The sequence below is a fragment of the Pelodiscus sinensis genome, chromosome 1 (genome assembly GCF_052426305.1).
Source record: "Pelodiscus sinensis isolate ZL-2025 chromosome 1, ASM5242630v1, whole genome shotgun sequence".
Classification (NCBI taxonomy): Eukaryota; Metazoa; Chordata; order Testudines; family Trionychidae; genus Pelodiscus; species Pelodiscus sinensis.
The window spans coordinates 160,539,193-160,560,938 of NC_143052.1; positions in this window are offsets into that span (position 1 = coordinate 160,539,193).

The following is a 21,746-nucleotide window of genomic DNA, read 5'->3' on the forward strand; positions in this document are numbered from 1 at the left end:
ATTTGGGTGAGTCTGTGTGAGAATAGTGAAAATCATTCCAGCTGTAATTTTCACCACAGGAAGCAAGAACTTTCAATAGTGTGGCCAATGCATTGGGTGATTTAAAATACAGCTTCCATTTCACTGCCTTCACAACTCTACTTACAGCAATGAAAGTGCAGAATGGTTGAAGTCCTGATGACCAGAGTGAGCTGTTCTCTCCCTGCAGCACTTCATTTATCATCAATCAAGACACTTGATTGCAGCACCATTTAATATGAATGTGACTAGTGACAAGGCACTGTCTATTAGAGGTCTCAAAGTCTCTCTTCGGTCCATCAGGCAAAACTTCTTGACCATCAGGAGGACAAATATTGTCACAAACTTTTTGGCAGAAGGCCTCTTGAAAAAATAATATAGGTGAAGGAGGGTGGTTTGATTGTCATACTTTAGTTTTCGTCCTTGGCTTAATAAAGTAGACCATATGTATTGTAGATTTTTGAATTGGTGTGTAGGTTTCAATACCCATTGTACAAGTATCCAGGGGTACTATGAACTGATTGAGAACTTTAAAGAAAATATTACATTTTTTGAAGCTGCAAGACCATTTTAGCATTTGTGCATTTCCTACTGCCTTATGGTCTGAGTTTTTAATGTAAAACTAATTATGAACTGCTACTGGCTCTCACTAGAAGATCTTGGGCTGGGACTACCTTCTCAGTTGGACATATTTTATTAGACTGAAAACCATATCTGATTCTTGTATCTCTTACAATACCATGACTTCATTCTTACTATTAATCATCAGTACAACAGTTTGTTCATTCTAATGAAAATGCCAAGTGATAAACACCAGTAGAGAAAAACCAAAGAACAATTACATTCACTAGTCTCATATGTGACCTGATTATTATATTCATCCCCTCGTGCCTCCTTCTCCTCTTGGCCCAGTGCTTCTGAGTTGATGGGCCAATAGAGATAATTATATCAGCCCACTGCCATACATTCTTCCTTCAGTAACAAAGGTATGCATTAAAGCAACCTCATCAACAACTTTAGTTCTTTAAAAATGGCAGGTGTCAGGGTAAGCACAGTTTTTGTTTGTAAGGCTAGCATAGTCACCCACTGTAGGTAGGTGTTATACGGCTACAATTTTGAGAATATATTGCAAAAAGTCTTTACGAAGTCATGCGAATGCTGACATACATACATTCACTTTCAACACAAATTAATAGCTAAATTTGACTTTTTTTGGTTCTATACATACAACAGGATTCATTTTGATGCATTTATTTTACATATACCATTTAGTTTTCCTAGCTTGATCCAAAATGTCTGTGACAAGATGCTCATCTAAAGAATATATCTCATGTTATTAACTACAGTGACAGCAAAAGTGAACTGTATTCAAAGCAATTTAGTGGTGGCTGGTTAAATATACCGGTCGGGGTATTGCCAGCACCACTCCAATTAGAGACAAAAATAAGTTTAGCAATTACATTACAAATTGGAAGTGTCTAGGCTGGCAGTTCAAATAAAAAGATGTAATTATCTACATTTGAAATATGTTCATCAATCAGGAAGAGAAACTGGCATTCTTCATGTACAATTAGAATCTTGAAAAACAAATTACAGTAATTACTTCCCTCAGACTACTGAAGACATCTCTATTTCAACAACATACTGTGAAATAGAGAATAGCTTGGGCAACCCACTCTGTACTAGCTGGGAAGAAAGTGATACATCCTTGTGTGAAGAGGTGAGTGACCCTTGATAGGAAGACCTCTCATGAAGAACTAGCTGGTGCCAAAAGGGGCAATATGTGATCAAGGTTAAATTAGTGTTCCTCCATAGGGTTATAAAGGCCCCATGCTGCTAAAAGGGCCTTTTTTGAGATGATAGTAAAATATTTATTTAAATTGAATTTTTGCTTTCAGTGTATTTCCTTTGCCGATCCATGCAAATGTCAAGCAATGAGCTGTAGCACGAATCTGAATATGCTCCTAGCATTCTACAACCAAGGTCATAAATGTTTCCTTCCCTACCATGAATTACAAAACAACCATTCTGCAGCAACACTTCCTATTCAGCCACTTCCAGCTCTCAGACAAGGTTTCACTCATAATCTCACTCCTGTTGCCAGTAGTCCCTATTTTAGCAGTCTCAGCAAAGGTTGAATGATCATGTGTGCTTCCCTGTCAACATATAGAGCTGGTCTTTCTAAGTTATGACTGACTTTGTGGACAGCTGGTTAGTGAGAGGTGGCATAAGGAAGGCTACAGTTGTGCTTGCTATTGCTGTCAATTACAGTAACAACCAACACTCAACCTGTTGCAATGCCTTGCACAGTGTAAGAGTCCCTTCCACATACCACAGCTTATAATATAATTTATAAACCATTACTAAAACATGTGTGTGACACACAGCCTTAGAGAACAGGATGAAATTGAACAGTGATAGGGAAAATGTAGTCTATTAACCTGTTTCTATTGGTTACAACTGCCATATAAATTAATGAAATTACCACATGCTGTTCTAGAACAAAATTATAATAAATTAGTATCATCTCTATAATTCACAAATTGAGTGGATTAGGACTTGAATGACCCTTCTATAGAAATAATGGCTGTTCCTGAGTTGAGACATGCATTCTATTTCAGGCATGAACTGTGCTACTTTTAAATACTAATGCCATTAGATGTCTTTGATGTTGTCTTTCCAGTGTGTTACATTTCTCATTTAGTCTAGCCCAAAAGGGTGTTGACCTAAAGAGCCACTGAGCATATGTGCCAGAATACTGCTACTGTGTTTTGTCATGGATGTTAGCTGATCCTCTTTTTCCTTGGCTGTATGTCAGAAGGCAGATAACTGTGTAATGCCAGAGAATTCTTTGTTTTGTTTTTAAATAGGACCACCAATAAACAAGTTTTCCATAACAAACATTTAATACAATGAAACTGACACACACAAGGAAATTTTACCCTTGCAGTTTATTTTGCACTATGTTCTGAAACATTACACTCTTGATATATTTATAATGCGTTAAGCAGAGGCATAACTGTCAAGAGTGTAGTCAAGAGTGTAAAAAGAAAAAAAAAGAAGACTGGCAGTTCCGGGGAATGTAATGGTGGAGTATGATGTTGGAAATAAGGTTATTTTTCTTGGTTATGAGAATGAGGAAAAATATACAGAGGTTGATATAAGGGGGAAACTTTTTTTCCACAGGTAAGATTCAGTTTCCTACCTTAATCAGGGAGACAGCTCCCTTCCTTCCTTCATCAATGGCTATTGGAGTAAATGTACAAAGAAGCTAGTGGACATTCAAGCAGCCCAGGGCCATGTATGTGGTGTTGGGTTCTCTCAGGCCTATGAGCCCGAGTTTCCAGAAACTATGGTGCCATTGATTATTAGTTGCTCAGTAGTCGCTAAAGTGGAAACCCAAGCAATACTTCCCTACCCTAAGTTCTAGTTCTTATTGTGCCTTGTGGGCCTTGCAGCATGCCCAGAATATCAACAAACTCAGGGGTTACAGACAGCTGCCTTCCAAGCACAAGGCTTCACCATTATGTCCTGGGAGTCTGCTGCAACACTGCTAAGAGCAGCAGTGGCAACATGTCACACATGGAGGGAGGTGATGTTTCATGTAACCAGGTCATAAATGAGTTGGACTTTACAAGTCTAAACCAACACCAAAACTCCCCTTGGAAACTCACACACGTCACAGAGCACTGGTGTCATGTGCTCTGGCTGAAATAAGATCTCTGAATAAACAAGAAATAAAAACAGATGTTACAATATAAGAAGGCTATAACAACATTTCCTCTTTCTAATGAGTAGCTTGAGCAGGTGAGAGTCATGAGAAGCAGGACTAACTACTCCATTTTTCTAAGCAATTTATCTAGGTAACTCAGTTCATTCAAAATCACTCCAATTTATTTGAAGTTGCACTGATCTGCATGAAACCCTGTTGGCCTGAAATGGCTGCTGCTACTATTCTGGCATGGGAACGCTAAAAGGAACGCACTGAAATTGTCACTTTCAGTTTGGGGCAAGCAGCAGATCAGAGCAAAGACAGCTGCTCTGCAAAGATAAATTGTCTGGGGGAGGCTGAATCTGTCCTTTGGATTTGGCCCAGCATCAGGCAATCAGTTTTCTGTTGCAAGTCCTGCAGCATCCATACTTTATTGGCTTGAAGAGCTCATTCCTCTATTCCCTAGAATTAGACACCTTGGATGCAGCAGGACAAACCGTGCATAGGCGTGCTTATATATAAATACAGAAAGCCCTGCAGTGCCAGAGTAGCACTGCTATGAATTAATCATCTTGCCAGTGTGAGATCATGCAATGTATAATAGCACAACAAGTCATTATCTGTCCAATGAAAATAATGGATTCTGCATGTTACTGTCACATTATCTTATCACAGTATTGTTATTAACTTGTGTCAGCACAACTATTTATAAAAAAAATCCTTGAGGACAGCTATTGTATGCATTCTTTGATCTGTTTTCATTTCCTTCCATTAGTACAACACACAAGCCAGCCTCCTGGAGAGAGGGTACCTCAATGATTGCTAGACTATAGCTTTTAGAGTTTTCCAGAACTACTTAATCCAGTAATTAATATATTCCAGAAATTCCTCAATGATGACTGGATTGGTTTCTATAGTAAGTTACCTTACTTCAACCTAGTCTGAGATGGACGTAGGAGACAGGCTTGTTGAGAGTCTCTAGAAAAGGTTAAAGGGGTTAAAACAAGGATGATGTCATTTTAGTGGGTCTATTACAGGCCACGTAATCAGGAAGAAGACGTGGATGAGGCTTTTTTAAAACAAAATCCTCCAAAGCACAGGACTTGGTGGTGATGGGAGATTTCAACTATCTAGACATCTGCTGGAAAAATAGCACAGCAGGGCACAGATTTCCAATACATTCCAAGAACTTGGAGAATGTTTTTTTTTATTATTATTATTTCAGAAGATGGAACAAGCTACTGGGGGGAGGCTTTTCTAGATTTGATTTTGACAAATAGGCTACACCTAGACTACATTCCTCTTTTGACAGGAATGTAAATGAAGGACTTCAAAATTGCAAATGAAGCGTTGATTTACAAATTTTGCGCTTCATTTGCATAATGGATTCCGATCACTTTTTCGAAAATAGATTTTTCAGAAAAAAAGTGGTCTAGACCCTTTTTTGAAAGAACCCTTATGCCTGAAAAAATGAGATTTATGGTTTTTTTTCGAAAGAACTGCGTCTAGACCGCATTTTTTCCTTTTTCAATAAGCGATCGGAATCCATTATGCAAATGAAGTACATAATTTGTAAATCCGCGCTTTATTTGCAATTTCAAATATATTAGAAGCAGGAGAAAGGCCAATCACAAGGTATATCCATCGCTCAATGAAGAGGGAAAAAACAACAGCAGAAAATGTGTAAATGGCAGAGAAAAGGAAATTGTAAGACTATGTAAAAATGCATTATGTGGTGATTCCCTACCAGAAGGAATGTTTTTAAAACATCAAATAATTTTTAATACACTACTGTCTCAAGTTCAGTTTGAGTTTGGAGTGAAGGTTTGGATTAGTTCTAATTTTATTAGAACAAGTTCACCCATCTCTATTTTCAATGTCAACTATGACTGAGAGGTTCATGGCAAACAGCACAAGGGGAACTGAAGTAAAATTACTGAAGACTTTCCCACTGTTCTAGAAATACAATTTGAATTCCTCTGCCCTTTTCAGCAGACTATTGCTTCCCTGTGACTCATGATGGGAATATATGCAGTATCAGTTTGCCAAAACTGGGGGTGGGAGGGGGGAAGAGGAGAGCCTGACCTCAATAACCTAATCAGACTAATCAGCCTTGCAGTTTTTAAAACTGTTATTTTATAAACAATGCCTCCTTCAGCCAAATTAAACATTTCTTTGAGTAGTGTTTCCGTGTGGGCACCAAGTGAGGATGTGTGTGTACCTGAGCACCATTAATCAGAGAGTTTTGTCAGCCATGTGGATGGGTCCATGTCTGTGCCAAAGACACTGCTGTGCTCTGGAATCCAGAAGTCCTCCTTCTTTACCAGATGAGGCCGCCATGCCTCCCTCACCATCTTACACCAGTGATCGGAAGGCCTTTCGACAAAATGTTTACAAATTTATTTGTCGGAGATATAGGAACCCCAGTATTCCTTCTTGGACATCCTCTTTACATCTCCCCAGGGCAAGGTTGTTCTGCCTATTAATGATGCCTCTTGATCCCAGCACACACAGGGTGGAAAACTCCAGCTACCTTCCCACCTGTGTGCAAATGGGCTGCCAAGAAATATTCCATACAGCCTCTTGGAGTATTTTTTTCTATCATCTATCATCCAGCTCTCGGGTGGTTGAGGCCACTAATAAAAGAAACAGGCAGTAGTTCTGTTCAGCACCATCTGATAAAGAGCTAAACCAACTGGACTTTTATGTTGTGAGACCTACTCCTCTGCATCTTTGCAACCCAGAGTAGATCATTATCAAGTCCTGTGGGTGAAATACAAGTTTACAAACTATTCTAAGTTCTCAGCCTGAATGCCTGCATCTAGGTCAGTGAGAACAATGTCAGGCTCTCATTTTACAGAAGGCTAAACAGTTGCTAAGGCATCTCACCAATCTTTGCTTATTGCCACTGCCACAGCTACATGTTTCATAACCACAGCAGTAGTCATCTGCCAAGCTTCTTTGCTGCAGTCTTCTAGTCTTCCCCCTGGACCTTCCATTTTAATTGATGTGCATAATAATAAAATGACCTGCTCCATTTGACTACAGGGTGTCTTCATTGCCTCGGTATACATCCATTCCTCACTAAAGTCGTTGACACTTGTAGGAACAGATGTGTTATAAGTCCTCCCGTTCCATGCTCTTAAAACATGCACAAAAAAAAGAAGAAAAAAAAAGAAGTAATTTGTACAAATGGAAATCATCCATGGGAAAAAAATTCCCTGCTTTAAGTTGTTTCACTATAAATCCAAGTTTTTTGGAATGTATCTTGGCCTTATAGCGAGGACAGCCTGTACTGTACTTCCCCACATGGCATTCATTAAGATGTGCAAGTCTTTAAAATAGCACATGGCAGGACTTCAGAGAAGTGTATGTGTAACATATATGTAGCACAAGCGAGATTCAATTGCTTATACAGGCAGTCTCCGAGTTACGCGGATCCGACTTATGTCGGATCCGCAGTTACAAACGGGGCTTTTCTCGCCCCGGAGGACGGGAGCAGCGGGACACCCAGATGCGCCGCGGTCCACCGCTCCCATCCTCCGGGGCGAGAAAAGCTGCTCCCCGTCTCCCTGGTCTGCAGTGAGACGGGGAGCAAAGCCTTGGAGCACGCCCGCAGCGGGCCAGCCCAGGCACGCTTGGGCTGTCCCACTGCGGGCGTGCTCCAAGGCTTTGCTCCCCGTCTCCCTGGTCTGACCAGCAGACCAGGGAGATGGGGAGCAAAGCCTCAGAGCACGCCAGCAGTGGGACAGCCACGGCGTGCCTGGACTGTCCCGCTGCCCGTGTGCTCTGCGGCTTTGCTCCGCGTCTCCCAGGTCAGCAGACCAGGGAGATGGAGCAAAGCTGTGGAGGACTTGGGCGGTCCCGCCACCCCCGTCTCCCTGGTCTGCTGGGCAGGGGTGCAGCTAGTGCCCCCCCCCCCCCCAGCAGACCAGGCTTTTCTTGCCTACCCCTGGGGTAGAGCAGCTGGGGGCTGCCGGGTTGGTCCCGCAGCGCCGCTCTGGACCAACCCGGCAGCACCCCAGCTGCTCTGCCCAGACGTCCTGATTCAGTCACTGCTGGTCAGTTTCAGCAGCAGCTGAATCAGGACGCCTGGGGCAGAGCAGCTGGGGTGCTGCTGGGTTGCTCCAGTAGCGCTGAGGATCAGCGCTACTGGACCAACCCAGCAGCACCCCAGCTGCTCTGCCCCAGGCGTCCTGATTCAGCTGCTGCTGAAACTGAGCAGGGGCTGACTACAGGAAGCCCGAGGCAGAGTTGCTCTGCCCCGGGCTTCCTGGAATCAGCCACTGATCAGTTTCAGCAGCAGCTGACTTGGGGACGCCTGGGTTTCTTACGTTGAATCTATATGTAAGTCAGAACTGGCATCCAGATTCAGCCGCGGTTGAAACTGATCAGTTTCAGCAGCGGCTGACGCCAGTTCCGACTTACATACAGATTCAACTTAAGAACAAACCTACAGTCCTTATCTTGTACGTAACCTGGGGACTGCCTGTACTTCAGTGAAGGGTGCTCAACTTGGAAAAGTTTGAGTGGAAACATGGATTGTTTCCAATATTTGAAAACCAACTTCTAGTAGGCAAAGCTAACTATGGTGAGCAAAACATGAAAAAAAGTAGGGAAGGTTTGCAGAGTAAAGAACACATTAGTTATTCCTGCCAAAATCACCAACTATTCAGCCTGTTCAATATGTACTTCCTGGCAAAACAATACTAAGCGATACTAACATGCAAAATTCCATTTGGTGCTTAATTTTCTCTCTCAACTGTGCAGTTTACTTGATTGATCTGCACATAGTTCCGGATGCAGAAACTAACAAAAAATCTGTGAGGAACAGCAGGAGACCACTACAGAAAAGACATTATAAAACAAATATGGAGTCATTTATTCTATTATTCTTGAGAAGTTGGAAATTATCTTAACTATTATTGTTCTGCTAATTATTCCTCTAGGATTAGCAGACAATAGCTATTAATTTTCTTTTTTTGGTTGCACAAATCCCATTTTCCGCTGTTTTATTACTTGATGCATTACTCTGAGCTTCTTCTCACTCAGATACAGCCCTTTCCTCTTCTCCAGTCCAATAAAAGCAAATCTCACAAGTGCTAGTAAAAAAGGACAGCTATCCAATTCTTAAGATATTCTGTCTATTGTCTTTCCTCTTTACTTTCCCAGTCTGATCCAATATTGATAATTTCAGAACCCAAAAGAACATTGTATGAACAAGAAACCAAATGAAAGAATCTTTCATCTTCCTATCAGAGCTTGAAAGACCCTCTATTCCAGGAGTGGCCAACCCATTTAACAGAGAGCCAAAATAGCAGTGGAAAACATGTGAAGAGCCGCACCAGAATTGTCAAGCGCAAAAAAAAAAAAAAAAAAAAAGCCCCCCCAGAACAGAATTGTCAAACAAACAACAAAAAAAGCCCCCCAGAACAGAATTGTAGAGCAAAAAAAAAAAAAAAATTATTTTTTAAAAAAGAGGCTGCCCCTTTAAGAAGACCTCGATCTTGGGTGCCATTTTTAAAACCCTGCAGCTTCGACCCGGTAAATACAGGGAAACCAGGGGCTCAGGGGGCCCAGAGGAAGCTGGCAAGGGCCATTTGGGGCTCAGGGCACAGGAGCAGCTTCACAAGCTGCACTTTTGGGGGCAAGAGCCACATGCGGCTCGCAAGCCTCTGGTAGGCCACGGCTGCTCTATTCCTTGTTTTCACAAATTATAAACCCATAATCTTGCAATCCCACTGCAGTTATACTTCTCCTGTAAGACACAGGTTGACATCCTTTATTTCTTTATTTGCTTGTAGAAATCTACTCTTACATAATTGAAGACATTATCTGGTCCTCATAAACACTCCTGTCATCTGGTGTCATGAGCGTAAAAATTAAGCCCCACCAACTTCCATTAATTTACACAACCCTTTCACCTCCATTCTGTCATTCATTTTCTGTAGCTATTTTTTCCTCTACTTTAGTCTAATGTGTCTGCAGTCACAGACTGAACAAAACAAAGAAAATACAATTTAAGGATCTGAACTACCTCTTTACCATCTCTAATTTCTAATGCTATGAAGTTATAATGCAAATATTTGACAGTCTTGAATTGAATAAATTCAAGATAATTCAAGGTCAAAAAGTCGTTTGGAGCCATTATTGATATGTGAAATTGTCTGGAACAGTTCTGAAAATACCTCATTACAAGGAAGTTGGAATAAACCTTAACAACGACTTCTTATGATACTTCTACTTACCACTGAATTTCACAATGTTTAACTCTGTGTGTTCTGATGCAAGAGAGACGTATTCTAAGCCAGAGGCTGGCAATGTACAGCACACACGTTGTAAGTGACACGCAAGGATGATTTTCAGTGGCATGTGCATGATCCACGGCAGGAGCTCACACTGCTGCTAGAGGCTCGTGGCTGGGACGCAGCCATGAGGCTGCAGCACCAGCTTCGGGGGGCAGGTGGGGAGGTGAAAAAGGCAAACTCACCTCCCCCCTGACATGGGCCAGAGAGCTACATGTGGAGGAGTGCCTCCCTGCCCCTCTCCATGGAAAAGTCCCGCCCACTGCTGGGCGTCTGTGTCGGTTGCTCCTGTGGGGCAGGCTGCAGCTTGGACTGCGTGGGGCCCAACCAGGTGGGCAGGCTCTTGTGGTGTGTGAGTGGCCTACTCCCTTCCCCCTTCCCTGGCAGCAGGTTAGGCTGCACCACACTCAGTGGTGGTGGGAGTGTGTGGCACTGGAGCAGAGGACCCTGCACACGCAAGTTGCAGGTGGGGTCTCGGGGCCCTTCTGTGCTTTGCACCCACGGGGTCTCGGTTTGGGAGTAGGGTCCAAGCTGCTTCAGTGCCTCTCCCTCCCAAGGGCACCATGGACCAGACTCCCACTGGATCCCGCCTCCAGCAAGTCTGGATACCACAGGATCACCCACCTACCTTCCCACCCTTGCCTCACCTCGCTGTGCCCAGCCTCCTTGCCCTCCCATTTCCCTGACTCCCCCTCCTCCCTGAATCACCTTGACCCCAGCCCTATTCTGGGGGTCACTGTTCCCCATCTCCCTGAACCCCCTCAGCCATTCTGCCCCCAGCTTTATTCCCAGGCACTCCCTGCCTCCATCTCCCCATTCCTAGCCAGACACCCTATCCCAAAACCCCTCCTACACCTTCTCTCCTGGAGACTGGAGAACTCAGCCAGGGAAAGCAAGACCCAGGATCACAGTAAATGGTAATATCTGCATCTTAATTTATTCATTAATGAAGCTGCTAAAATGTAAGTAAAACTATTATTGACTTGAAAAAGTATCAATGGCACCGAGATCCGTAAACAGAAATGAATGTTAAATCTTGACATGCCACTTCTGAAAGGTTGCCAAGCCTCGCTCTAAGCTATTCCTGTAGAATCTAATAGAATATTAAATACCTATGAAATAATCTTGCTAGTTTGTACACTTTAGAAAAATAATTATAAGATATTAATGTCCTATTGTCTCCAAGTAGGCACTTTGGTTTCTCTTACTGTCTGCCCGTGGCATTTAATAGTCTAATTTCTGGTAAGCTATAATATTTTGGCCTGGTTTAGTTGCTGGGCACAGTGTGTAGGTGCTGTATGGTGGTAGTGAACGTGGTGTACATGAGGTCAGACTCACCTGATGATCTGGTGGCTCCTTCTTGCCTTGAAATCCATGATTCATCCTCAGAAATTCAGACATTTTATATAAGTTACTTTAATGCTGTAAACACCTCCAGTGTCATTAGAATACTGTCTTGCTAAATCTAATTTAAAAGCTAGTGCTACAGTATTATAGTGTTCGGTATAGTAAAAACTACAACTAACATTGCATGATATGCAGAATAAGAATAGATTTCGTGTTTTTAAAATATTATTAAACATTAACAATATCCCATTAAATAATGAGGTATCTTTGTAATCCTTCAATAGTCACTGATTTAACACACCTGATTGTGTTTTATTCCATACCTTTGTGGTACCAAGAATATTCACATGTGCTTTCAGTGAAAGTACAATTCTAGATGGTAATATGGCCAAATTTGTGGCTTGTAAAGAGAAATGTGATTGTATTCTTTTTAGAAAAATCTAATTTGCTCTTTACCAAAACGGTGTGATTTATGGCTATTCATCTATTCTGGAAACAATCTGAGACTTTTTCACCCACATTGTGCCCCATATTCCAAAAAAAACCCCCTTGACTCAATCTAGTCATATGTTTAAAAAAGTTTTAACGTGGAAGCTAAACAGAGTAGAACTTACAAGGGTTTATGCAGGATCTTCTGCACTGCAAAAGCGAGAGTTTTTCAAACGATAATGATTAAGATTTTAATAAAGATGGGATAGTCTATATCAGTCAGAAATTATGTAACATTATCCATAGAAATGTTGTGCCAAGATAATGACCAGTTCTGCTTTTCTGCCACGGCAATTAAAAAGCACTAATAAAATAATATTGAGATAAATTAGCATTTTACATTATGGAGCTCATCACGAAATTCCTATTTTTTTACAGCATTAACTGCAACTTGTTAGGAAATAATTTTTGAAAGTTAATGCCATAATAAATTTTAATAGCATAGCTAGTGCACACTTCAACCTCACATTAATTATACATTTAAAACTCCATGGAAAATAACCACAAATAGGGTAAAAACAAGATGTATAAAATGTAACCTGAGCCAAATTAAAATAATGCCAGTTTCATCAACAGCATTTGCGTTTGATATAGTTATTCTCATCTAGCATCTGTACATATTTAATTACTGTCATGCTTCCTTACCTCTTCTGCTTCCCTAGAGAGGGCTGATGTTTTTGCAGGGCTTATTGGCTCTTTTGAATACTAAATAAAGATCTAACCAATTTCCTGCCCCCCATAATCTTAATTAGTGCTGACGAGGGGGAGGAGGAGGGTTCTATTTCTCCAGCCATAGAGTTTTAAGTGAAGAGAGCTGTGAAGCTTGAAAGCTGAATCTTCCATCAAGAGAACATAGTTAAGAGATACTACCTCACTCACCTTTGTCTCCATTGAAATAGCACACAGTTTTCTCCCTCAGCTCTCCTTTTGCTTTTTATATATATCATAATTGTACTGGTTCTCAACTAGTTTGCGCAAAGAGCTTTCCATAATACATTTTGCCATTAACAGAAGAATGTTTTTATAGAAGGTTCTCTTTGCCTACTTATGATCTGACTGCTGGAATGGCTGTAGCTCTATTTTTGCCTACCTGACTCACAGAGCTGTGGCAGGGAAAAGAATGGTGTAACAGAATCCCAAAAGGGAGGGGATCTCAATATTGGAAAGAATAAGAAGCTGGTACTGAAAAAAAATGGAGCTTTCATTCTTTCTCTTCTTAGTTAGGAAAGATATGATTGAGAGAGGAATGAACATGCAGCTGAGCAACATTGCAAATAAAGTGCAGATTTGAATTTCCCGTGCTTCATTTGCATAATCACGGACCGCTGCTATTTCAAAATACCCTATTTTGAAATAACAAACGCTGTGCAGACGCAGTTATTTTGAAAGAAACCCCTTCTTTCGAAATAACCCTTATTCCTCAAAAAAAAATCAGGTTTACCGGTTATTTCGAAAGAAGGGGTTTCTTTCAAAATAACCACGTCTACACAGCTTTTGTTATTTCGAAATAGGGTATTTCGAAATAGCAGCAGTCTGCAATTATGCAAATGAAGCACGGGAAATTCAAATCCAGACTTCATTTGCAATTTTGTTCATCTGCATTTGCATCCCTCTCTTGAAAGAGGGTGCAAGTGTAGACATACCCTTTCAAGAGAGGAATGCAAATGCAGGCAAGTGAAATTGCAAGTGAAGCGTGGTTTTGAATTTCCCATGCTTCATTTGCATAATCACAGACTACTGCTATTTCAAAATACCCTATTTCGAAAAAAGAAATGCTGTGTAGATGCAGTTATTTCAAAAGAAAATCCTTCTTTTGAAATAAGCCTTACTCCTTATGAATCGAGGTTCAAGGGTTATTTCGAAAGAAGGTTTTTTTTTCAAAATAACCACATCTACACAGCTTTTCTTTTTTCGAAATAGGGTATTTCAAAATAGCAGCTGGATGCAATTATGCAAATGAAGCATGGAAAATTCAAATCCGGGCTTCATTTGCAATTTTGTTCGTCTGCATTTGTATCCCTCTCTCGAAAGAGGAATGCAGTGTAGACATACCCTTACAGAAATGCCATAATTAGAGCTGAGCAAGTTCATGGGCCAAATTCAAACATTCAGAAAAAAATCGGGATGGATTCGAACTGAAACAAAAAATATGACTTTATTTAGAGTCATACAAAATGTTTTGGGCTGGCTCACAATTTTTTTTAAGTGTTTCAATGTGTTTTGAGTTGGTCAAAACATTTTAGTTGATTCAATAATAGTTGTTTCACACTTTTGGGTCAATTTGGTTGTTAACCAGGGTGTGCATGTGAATTTTCATTTGAAAAACCAGCTCAAATTTGAAAGCAAAATGATTTTTTGAGTTCTTTCTGACCAATTTTTTTGGTCAAATTTGACCTGTATTTGGAAGTAGTTTAACAGCCTTCCAAAAATGCATTTTTATCAAAATTTCTATTTGCCAAAATAATTTTCGTTGTACTCAGAGGTAAAGCTTGTTGGAACACTTTTAGCTAAATGAAAGCTTGTCAAAATACCATGTTCCACCTGAAGTATTTGGAATGGTGACCCTCTGGTCATCCCTAATTACAATGTGTGCCAAAACCACACGGACTATATTCATGCTGCAGATCTCTTGAAGGGCATGCTCTGTATGCCCTTCACTCTCCAGCAGGTTTGTGTAATTTTTGGTGGTGAAAAGAATGGATCCAATTCTCCCTCCCACCAGCCTTAAAGGGTTGGGGGCAAGTGTTCTGGCTCTGGGGTGGGGTAAGGGATTTGAGGTATAGGTCTGGCTCAGGGCAGGGGCAGAGGGGGTGTGTGAGGGCTCCAGGGCAGGATGCATTTAGGAATGAAAACTTTGGGGTGCAGCAGGCCATCTGGCTCCTAAGCTGAGGCCAGAGAAGACTCTTCCCTTCCCCCCAGGCTTTTACCCAAGTCACAGAAGGAGTCCATGCTGAGTTGCCCAGCTCCCATACAGTCAGGCTACAGCAGCAGCAGCCAGTGAGGGAGCGTTGAGGGTCTGGAGCACAGCTCAGAAGTCTGATGCAGGGGCTAAGCCCTGACATTGGTGAAGTCAGGGCCCATATACCTCATCACCCTTGCTCCACAGTAAAAAGCAGGCTGCGTCCATACTGCAGTGTGTAAGTGAAAGGCTTTGGTGGAGGGAGGCAGAGAGGAAAGGCTTAGCAGCTACCAGTCTTTCCCTGTTGCCTCCTTCTGGCTGCCGGAGCCTTGCTCTACCAAAGGGAACTGCTGAAGCTTTTTCTTGTCTACTGGGCTCTCTGTTTTAAAGAACTTTCTCCCTGCAGTAGGAAAAAGCTCCCTCCATAAGCTCCCCGTGGAGAGGAAAGATTCAGGCAGCGAGACAATGCAATGCTAAAACCAGCTGTACATGTACATTTGCATGTACATACCCAGAGCTTAAAGAGTCTAGTCCTCTAAGTAGAGCTTCATCACCTACACTGCTATTCATGCTGGAGTAGATGATGTATATGCGGTGTACACACTGCAGAAAGGGCCTTCAATAGAGAGAATACAGCTTTAATTTTTTGGGTGCTTTTCAAAAGCTACTATCTAGCTCTCTGTTTCTATTGCACTAACAAAACTGGTATCAAAGTACCATGGTACTAGAAACCACTACAAGATTATAAAAATGAACTTTTGATATTAAAATACCATTGTGCCAAAATAATCAAGTGATACTTCTCTTGTCATCCATTTCCAGCCCCTGACAAACAAAGGCTAGGGGCACCTTTCCTACCCATTCTGGCTAATAGCCATTGTTGGGCCTAATCTCCATGAATTTATCTAGTTCTTTTTTGAACTCTGTTCAAGTCCTGGTCTTCACAACATCCTCTGTCAAGAAGTTCCACGGGCCGACCTTTTCTTTGTTTTAAATCTCCTACCCATTCATTTCATTTGGTGACCCCTAGTTCTTATGTTATGGGAACATGTAAATAACTTATTCACTTTCTCCATTCCCCCTTGGCCTCCTCCTCTCTAAGATGAAAACTCCCAGTCTTTTTAATCTCTCTTCATATGGCATGCGCTCCAAACCCCTAATCATTTTGTCACCCCGTCCTGAACTTTTTCCAATGCCAAGATATTTTTTATTGAGATGAGGCAACCACATCTGTATGCAGCATTCAAGATGTGGGCGTACCATGGATTTATATAGAGACAATAAAATATTCTCTGTCTTATTTTCTATCCCTTTTTTAAACGATTCCTAACATTGTTTGCTTTTTTGACTACCACTGCACACTCAATGGATGTTTTCAGACAACTATCCACAATGGCTCCAAGATCTCTCTCTTGAGTAGTTGTAGCTAAATTAGACCCCATCATTTTGTATGTATAGTTGGCGTTATTTTTTCCCAGTGTGTATTACTTTGCATTTATCAACATTAAATTTCATTTGCTATTTTGTTGCCCAATTGCTTAGATTTATGACATCTTTTTGAAGCGCTTCACAGTCAGCTTTGGTCTTTCCTATCTTGGACAGTTTAGTATCATCAGCAAATTTTGCCTCCTCGCTGTTTACCCCCTTTCTTCAGATAATTTATAAATAGGTTGAATAGGATTGATCGCACTATGGACCTTTGGGGGACACCACTACTTACTGCTCTCTATTCTGAAAACTTAGCATTTATTCCTACCCTTTGTTTCCTGTCTTTTAACCAGTTATGAATCCATGAGAGGAGCTTAGAAAAGAATGCAGAAATAATAAACACCATACAGGTCAGACCAATGGTCCATCTAGCTCAGTACCCTGTCTTCTGACAGTGGCTAATGCCAGATGCCCCAGAGAGAATGAACAGAACAGGTAATTATCCAGTGATCTATCCCCTGTTGCTCATTCCCAGTTATTGACTAACAGAGGCTAGGGAAACTTTAGAGCATGGTTTTGCATCTGTGCCCTTCCTGGCGAATAGACACTGAAGTACCTACTTCCATGAATGTATCTAGTTCTTTTTTGATCCTTGTTAAAGTCTTGGTCTTCAAAATATCCTCTGGCAAAGAAGATGCACTCATACCCAGATCTTACCTACTTTGCAATGGGAAAAAAGACAAATCACTGTCATTTCATTCCCCTACTTGCTGATAAATTCCACTTCCTCAAATTAGCATTAATGCCTATGCCCAAAAGTCAGGGAGCTGTTGTTTAAAGGTTCAAGATTTTCCTCCAGATCTATCTAAGCATTTAAGTCACTAGGCAAGAAACCTTTTTTGATTTTATGAACTCGAATAAGCATGGACTCCTTTAGTGGCATCGCTTTTAGCCCTTCTCAGTAAGAGTGTTGTGGTGGTGAATTAATGGGAGAAAAATTATAGTTGAGGAGATGAGAAGAATCTTGGAGAACACCTTTTGGAAAAACTAGCTCCAAACATAAGATGCTTTCTAGAGATTAATGAATTTGTTATATACGCCTATAATTGTTTCCAGTCACATGGAACAGGTCCAGCTGCTTTCAGCATCCACAAATGAGAAGCAGAAGGAAGTAGGAAAGAAAACAACAGTGTTTTGTTATGTCCAACAGTTACAAATACTGGATAGCACATAAATTATGTTAAGCACAATTAAACACAGCATTAATAGCAATAGTTTGTAATGCAACAGAACAAGATGAATGAGAAAGGGCCTGAAATGCATTGTATTGACAAACTAAAGCAATACATTGCCAAATTACATGTTTACAGAGACATGAACCAGAGGTCAAATAACTGGTTTCTTGCTAGCATTGCATGTGTTCATTTAAAGCCTTTTTATGAAGGATTCCATTCCCTTCTTCCAACCTTATATGTATTCAACTCTTTAGGAAAATCTTCCACCATTGGGTGTAACCACCATTTCAACTTCAATGGAGGTAGCATGGCAGCAGTACTACCATAATCAAAATTCACATTGGAACTGGGTTTGTTTATTAATTACTTAATTAAAACATCACATTGTCTAGAAGGCCTACTCTGAGCAAGGGAGATGAGATGGTGACAAACAAAGCCAATGTAATCTACTCTAGCACTTGTGATTAGATTTTCACTAGTAATAGTGAAATAGAAGGGAACATCCCCCCAAAATGAAGTTTCACTCTCAGTGTTGTCATTTATTTTTCTAATACTTGAGTGCTTATTCTCATTTTCAGAGGATTCTGGTCCAATACCGCACCAATTCTGGAGCCTCACCAGACGTTTTAAGAAACCACACTTCAGCCCAAAGAAATTCTATTCTCATCCACTTTCATTTCATTTGGTGCTTTCTTTCAACAAATAATTTTCCACGGAACACATTAAAATAACATTCTGCTGCCTTTAACCTACTTTGGACAATTTAATTTTTCAGCCAAGGTTAGGGGTTCATCATAGCAGAACATGTTGTAGAAAATGGGTACTTCCCAAATGATATCCTGCTACCTGAGAAAGTAATGGAACCACCACAAGGATATGGGAAGGGCATAGTGGCCCATTCTGATGCACTTTGAATGATTCTGGGCACTAAAACTGGGCCAGCATTCATTGTGGGGATCATCTTGATTTTACTAAAGCGATTCCCCTGATCCACATGGAAGCAACTGCAGTCTGGAAAAACCTCAACACAGTGAGTGGTGTTGCTATATTAACAGGACAGTGTTAAAACAGCATAATCATATTGCATTACGATGGCTTGTTTGTTCTTTTTTTGAGAAAAGATGAGATGTGGCTAGTTTGAGAGAGAACTGACACTGTGTCTTTCAGGACAAACCCTGCAACATGACTGGGAACTCATGCTCAGGAAGCAGCATGTAGGGTGTAAGGGTATGTGTACACTGCCTTTAGGCACCCATGGCCAACCTGTGCCAGCTGACTAAGGCTTGTGAGGTCAGACTTCAGGGATGTTTAACTGCAGAGTAGACTCCCAGCTTGGGCTCAGATGGAAGCCCAAGATCTAGGTTCCCAGAGCTCAGGCTGCAGCCCAAGCCCAGAAGCCTACACCACAATTATACAGCTCTGCTCCGTAAGCCCTGCCAGCCCAAGTCAGCAGGCATGGGGCAGCTACAAGTTTTTAACTGCCCTATAGGAGAATGGCTATAATTAGTCATCTTTGTGGAAAGTTATGTATCTACATTAATCTGTTTATGACTGTTCCTAGGAATGCTTCTTAGGAAGAGGCCTTCTACTTCTATTATGGCATTAGGCCTCCGCTGTGACAGAATTGTCTTCTTGACAAATAGAGGAACTATCCAGGCTTTTTTTTGCAGTGCTAAAACATTACTAATTACCATATTAGTGGCCCATAACAACCTGCTCCATAACTCCCCCCAAAGGTACCTTCACTACAAACTGCCATTTTCTATTGACCCTGGAAAGAAGTTTAGAATTTGGTTTCCTGTGCCTGATGCAAAGGAGCCATTTGAAGCCTTTACAAATAATACTTCATGGTTAGAAAACAGCCCGATGTTTTCATGAGGAGTTATAGTTTTGACCCTAGTGGAAAGATGAATAGCACAGTTGCTTCATTAAAAATGTAATGTGAGGGCATGCCCCTAGATTCCCAGCAAAGTTCTTGTTTATTTTAAACTAGTCTTTATTTATTTTGTCTCTTCCCAGAGTCTCTCCTAAAAATACCAGAGTAGCTGAGGAAAGACACTAAGTCCAATGAACACCGTCCCTTTAATGTTAATGGAGACAAATGTCAGGCTCAGATGCCAATAGCAATTTTGCATTCTGTCTTGGCTCTAGTAACTTCTGTGAGCACATGGCAAAACATAAAAGATAAAAGGTGCACTCATGGCTCTCCTACATCCATTGTGACTAAAAATCTGTTTTTTCCTGCAATTTCCTGGTGCCACTCCAAGTAGCTTTGTCATTGCTAATGTTTGTTAAAGCAGAAGATACTGCAGGAGAAGGTGCAATTTTATAGCAGAGGTAATTCTTTTGTAGTTGGATGCCTCCCGAGTCTCAGTTTGCAAAGCAATCTCACAGTCACATGCTTTGGAGCACTAGCAGACAAAGCAGTGCATTTCCCATTTTGTTTTGATGTAGCGGTACGCTGGAGCCCTCTTAAAGCTAAAGGCATTTTTTTCCACAGAACATTTAAAGGTACAGATTCAGCTATAACTAGAGATTCAATGAAGTGCATTTGAAATCATTTAGGGTTCAGAGTGAAGAATGTAAATGGTGTTTCACTCTGCTGAGTTCATTGGAAGGAAGTCCCTCTGGAGCTGATCCTTGTAGCTGAGAGACACTATCCTTTTTTTCTTGCACCCTGCATTTCATTATCATACTCCCTTCAGCTGATAGTATCTGAGGTTACTGAAAGGGACAGATTTTGTACATTAATCCTACAGTGGCTGCAGAAGCATAAGGGCGCTCACAATTTCTTCAAGCACTCCCCTGCTCTGTATGGCCGCCTCTCATAGCATTCTGACTCCTCACTTATTGCCTAAGTGTACTTTCCATGTGCGAATGAGAAGTTTGTCTGTAATTGCATGGCTGTCAGAAAGGACATTGAGATCCAGCAATATCACCCTCTTCTTTTGTAAAAAGTAATATTTACCCAAGTAATATGGACCAGGGGCTTAGGATAAATTTTAGCTTCAGTTGACTCAATTTTAATTTATCCTATTAAATTTATCCCATTGCCTCTGATCAGCAAAAGATTAATATAGGTTTAGAGTTGCTACAGTGGATTTAATTGACTTTGGCTTAAGTTAAATTTAGCTTAATTGTTGAAATTCCTTAAGAGTGTATATATTTTTTATTGTAGTAGAACTACTCTATTCCCTCTGTATTAGTATAGCAGCTCATTCCTACTGGTTACTAGTAATTGCTGCGTGTTTTGCCTGCAGACATTCCCTTTCTCCTGAACACTGCAGTCTGGAAACTTTCCTTTTGTTCATCAGAATTCAGAATGGTTACCAAGTACCCACATAAGAGTTACAGATATGGTGCTAGAATGACAGGTCAATTAAGCAGACTGTGTGAATTCTTGCAAATGCAAGAGAGTGGAGGAAGGACAGAATATATTATATAAGGTTATAAAAGTGACTTATTTTAGGGAGAGAAAAGCAGAACACAAAGTAAAGGGATGGGAAATTATAGAAGAATGACATCGAAGCTGTATTGCCCACCATTATACATTTACCTTTTATTACACTGAAAACCTGACAAGTACTGCGGAATAAACAATTGGAAAGAGTGCATCAGAGTTTTAAAGCTGATGATAGCTGTTATGGAGAGTATGACCATTTTGATGCCAGGAAAGAGACCTCTCCATTATTGCTGTGATGGGACTGCAGGAATCAGAGCTGGGGTTGTGAGAAATTGCTGCTCTGCGTTTTCCTCCATAAAGAGTAGAGGAAGTTTTTGTGAAATACAAATTGTAAATGATATTTAAGAATATGTTCACTTCTTGCTTTCACCAATGTACATTCTTGAAGTATTATAATGTGCATGTGTCATTAAAGAAAAAAAAAGTGAAGGTTTTTATGCAGCACTTTATGCTTGCTTGGGTAGTTTGAAAGAACATGCTGATGCAATTGTCCCTGATAAACACTCTGCTATGGATGTGGCTAGTCCAAATCTTAATACATCTCAGAAATCAAGATGTAGCAACTCATGTTGTTTGCTACAAGTTGCCTTTTTTATAATATAACATGTTTTTCTTTTATGGAGAGGTTTACTGTGATCACAGCAGAATAGTTAGCACCAGTTTAACCAAAATTTGTGTTATATCAAGTCGGGAGGAGCCAAAGGCAGAGATGGTAAAGAGAGCTGTTCCTACTTTACGTATAGGAAATGGTGTGTCTGCATACAAAAGTCACTGTTTGCCATCTGAACATTAATCAATGGCTGTTAATTATTTGATCATATCTATAAATTATGAAATATGTAGTACATTC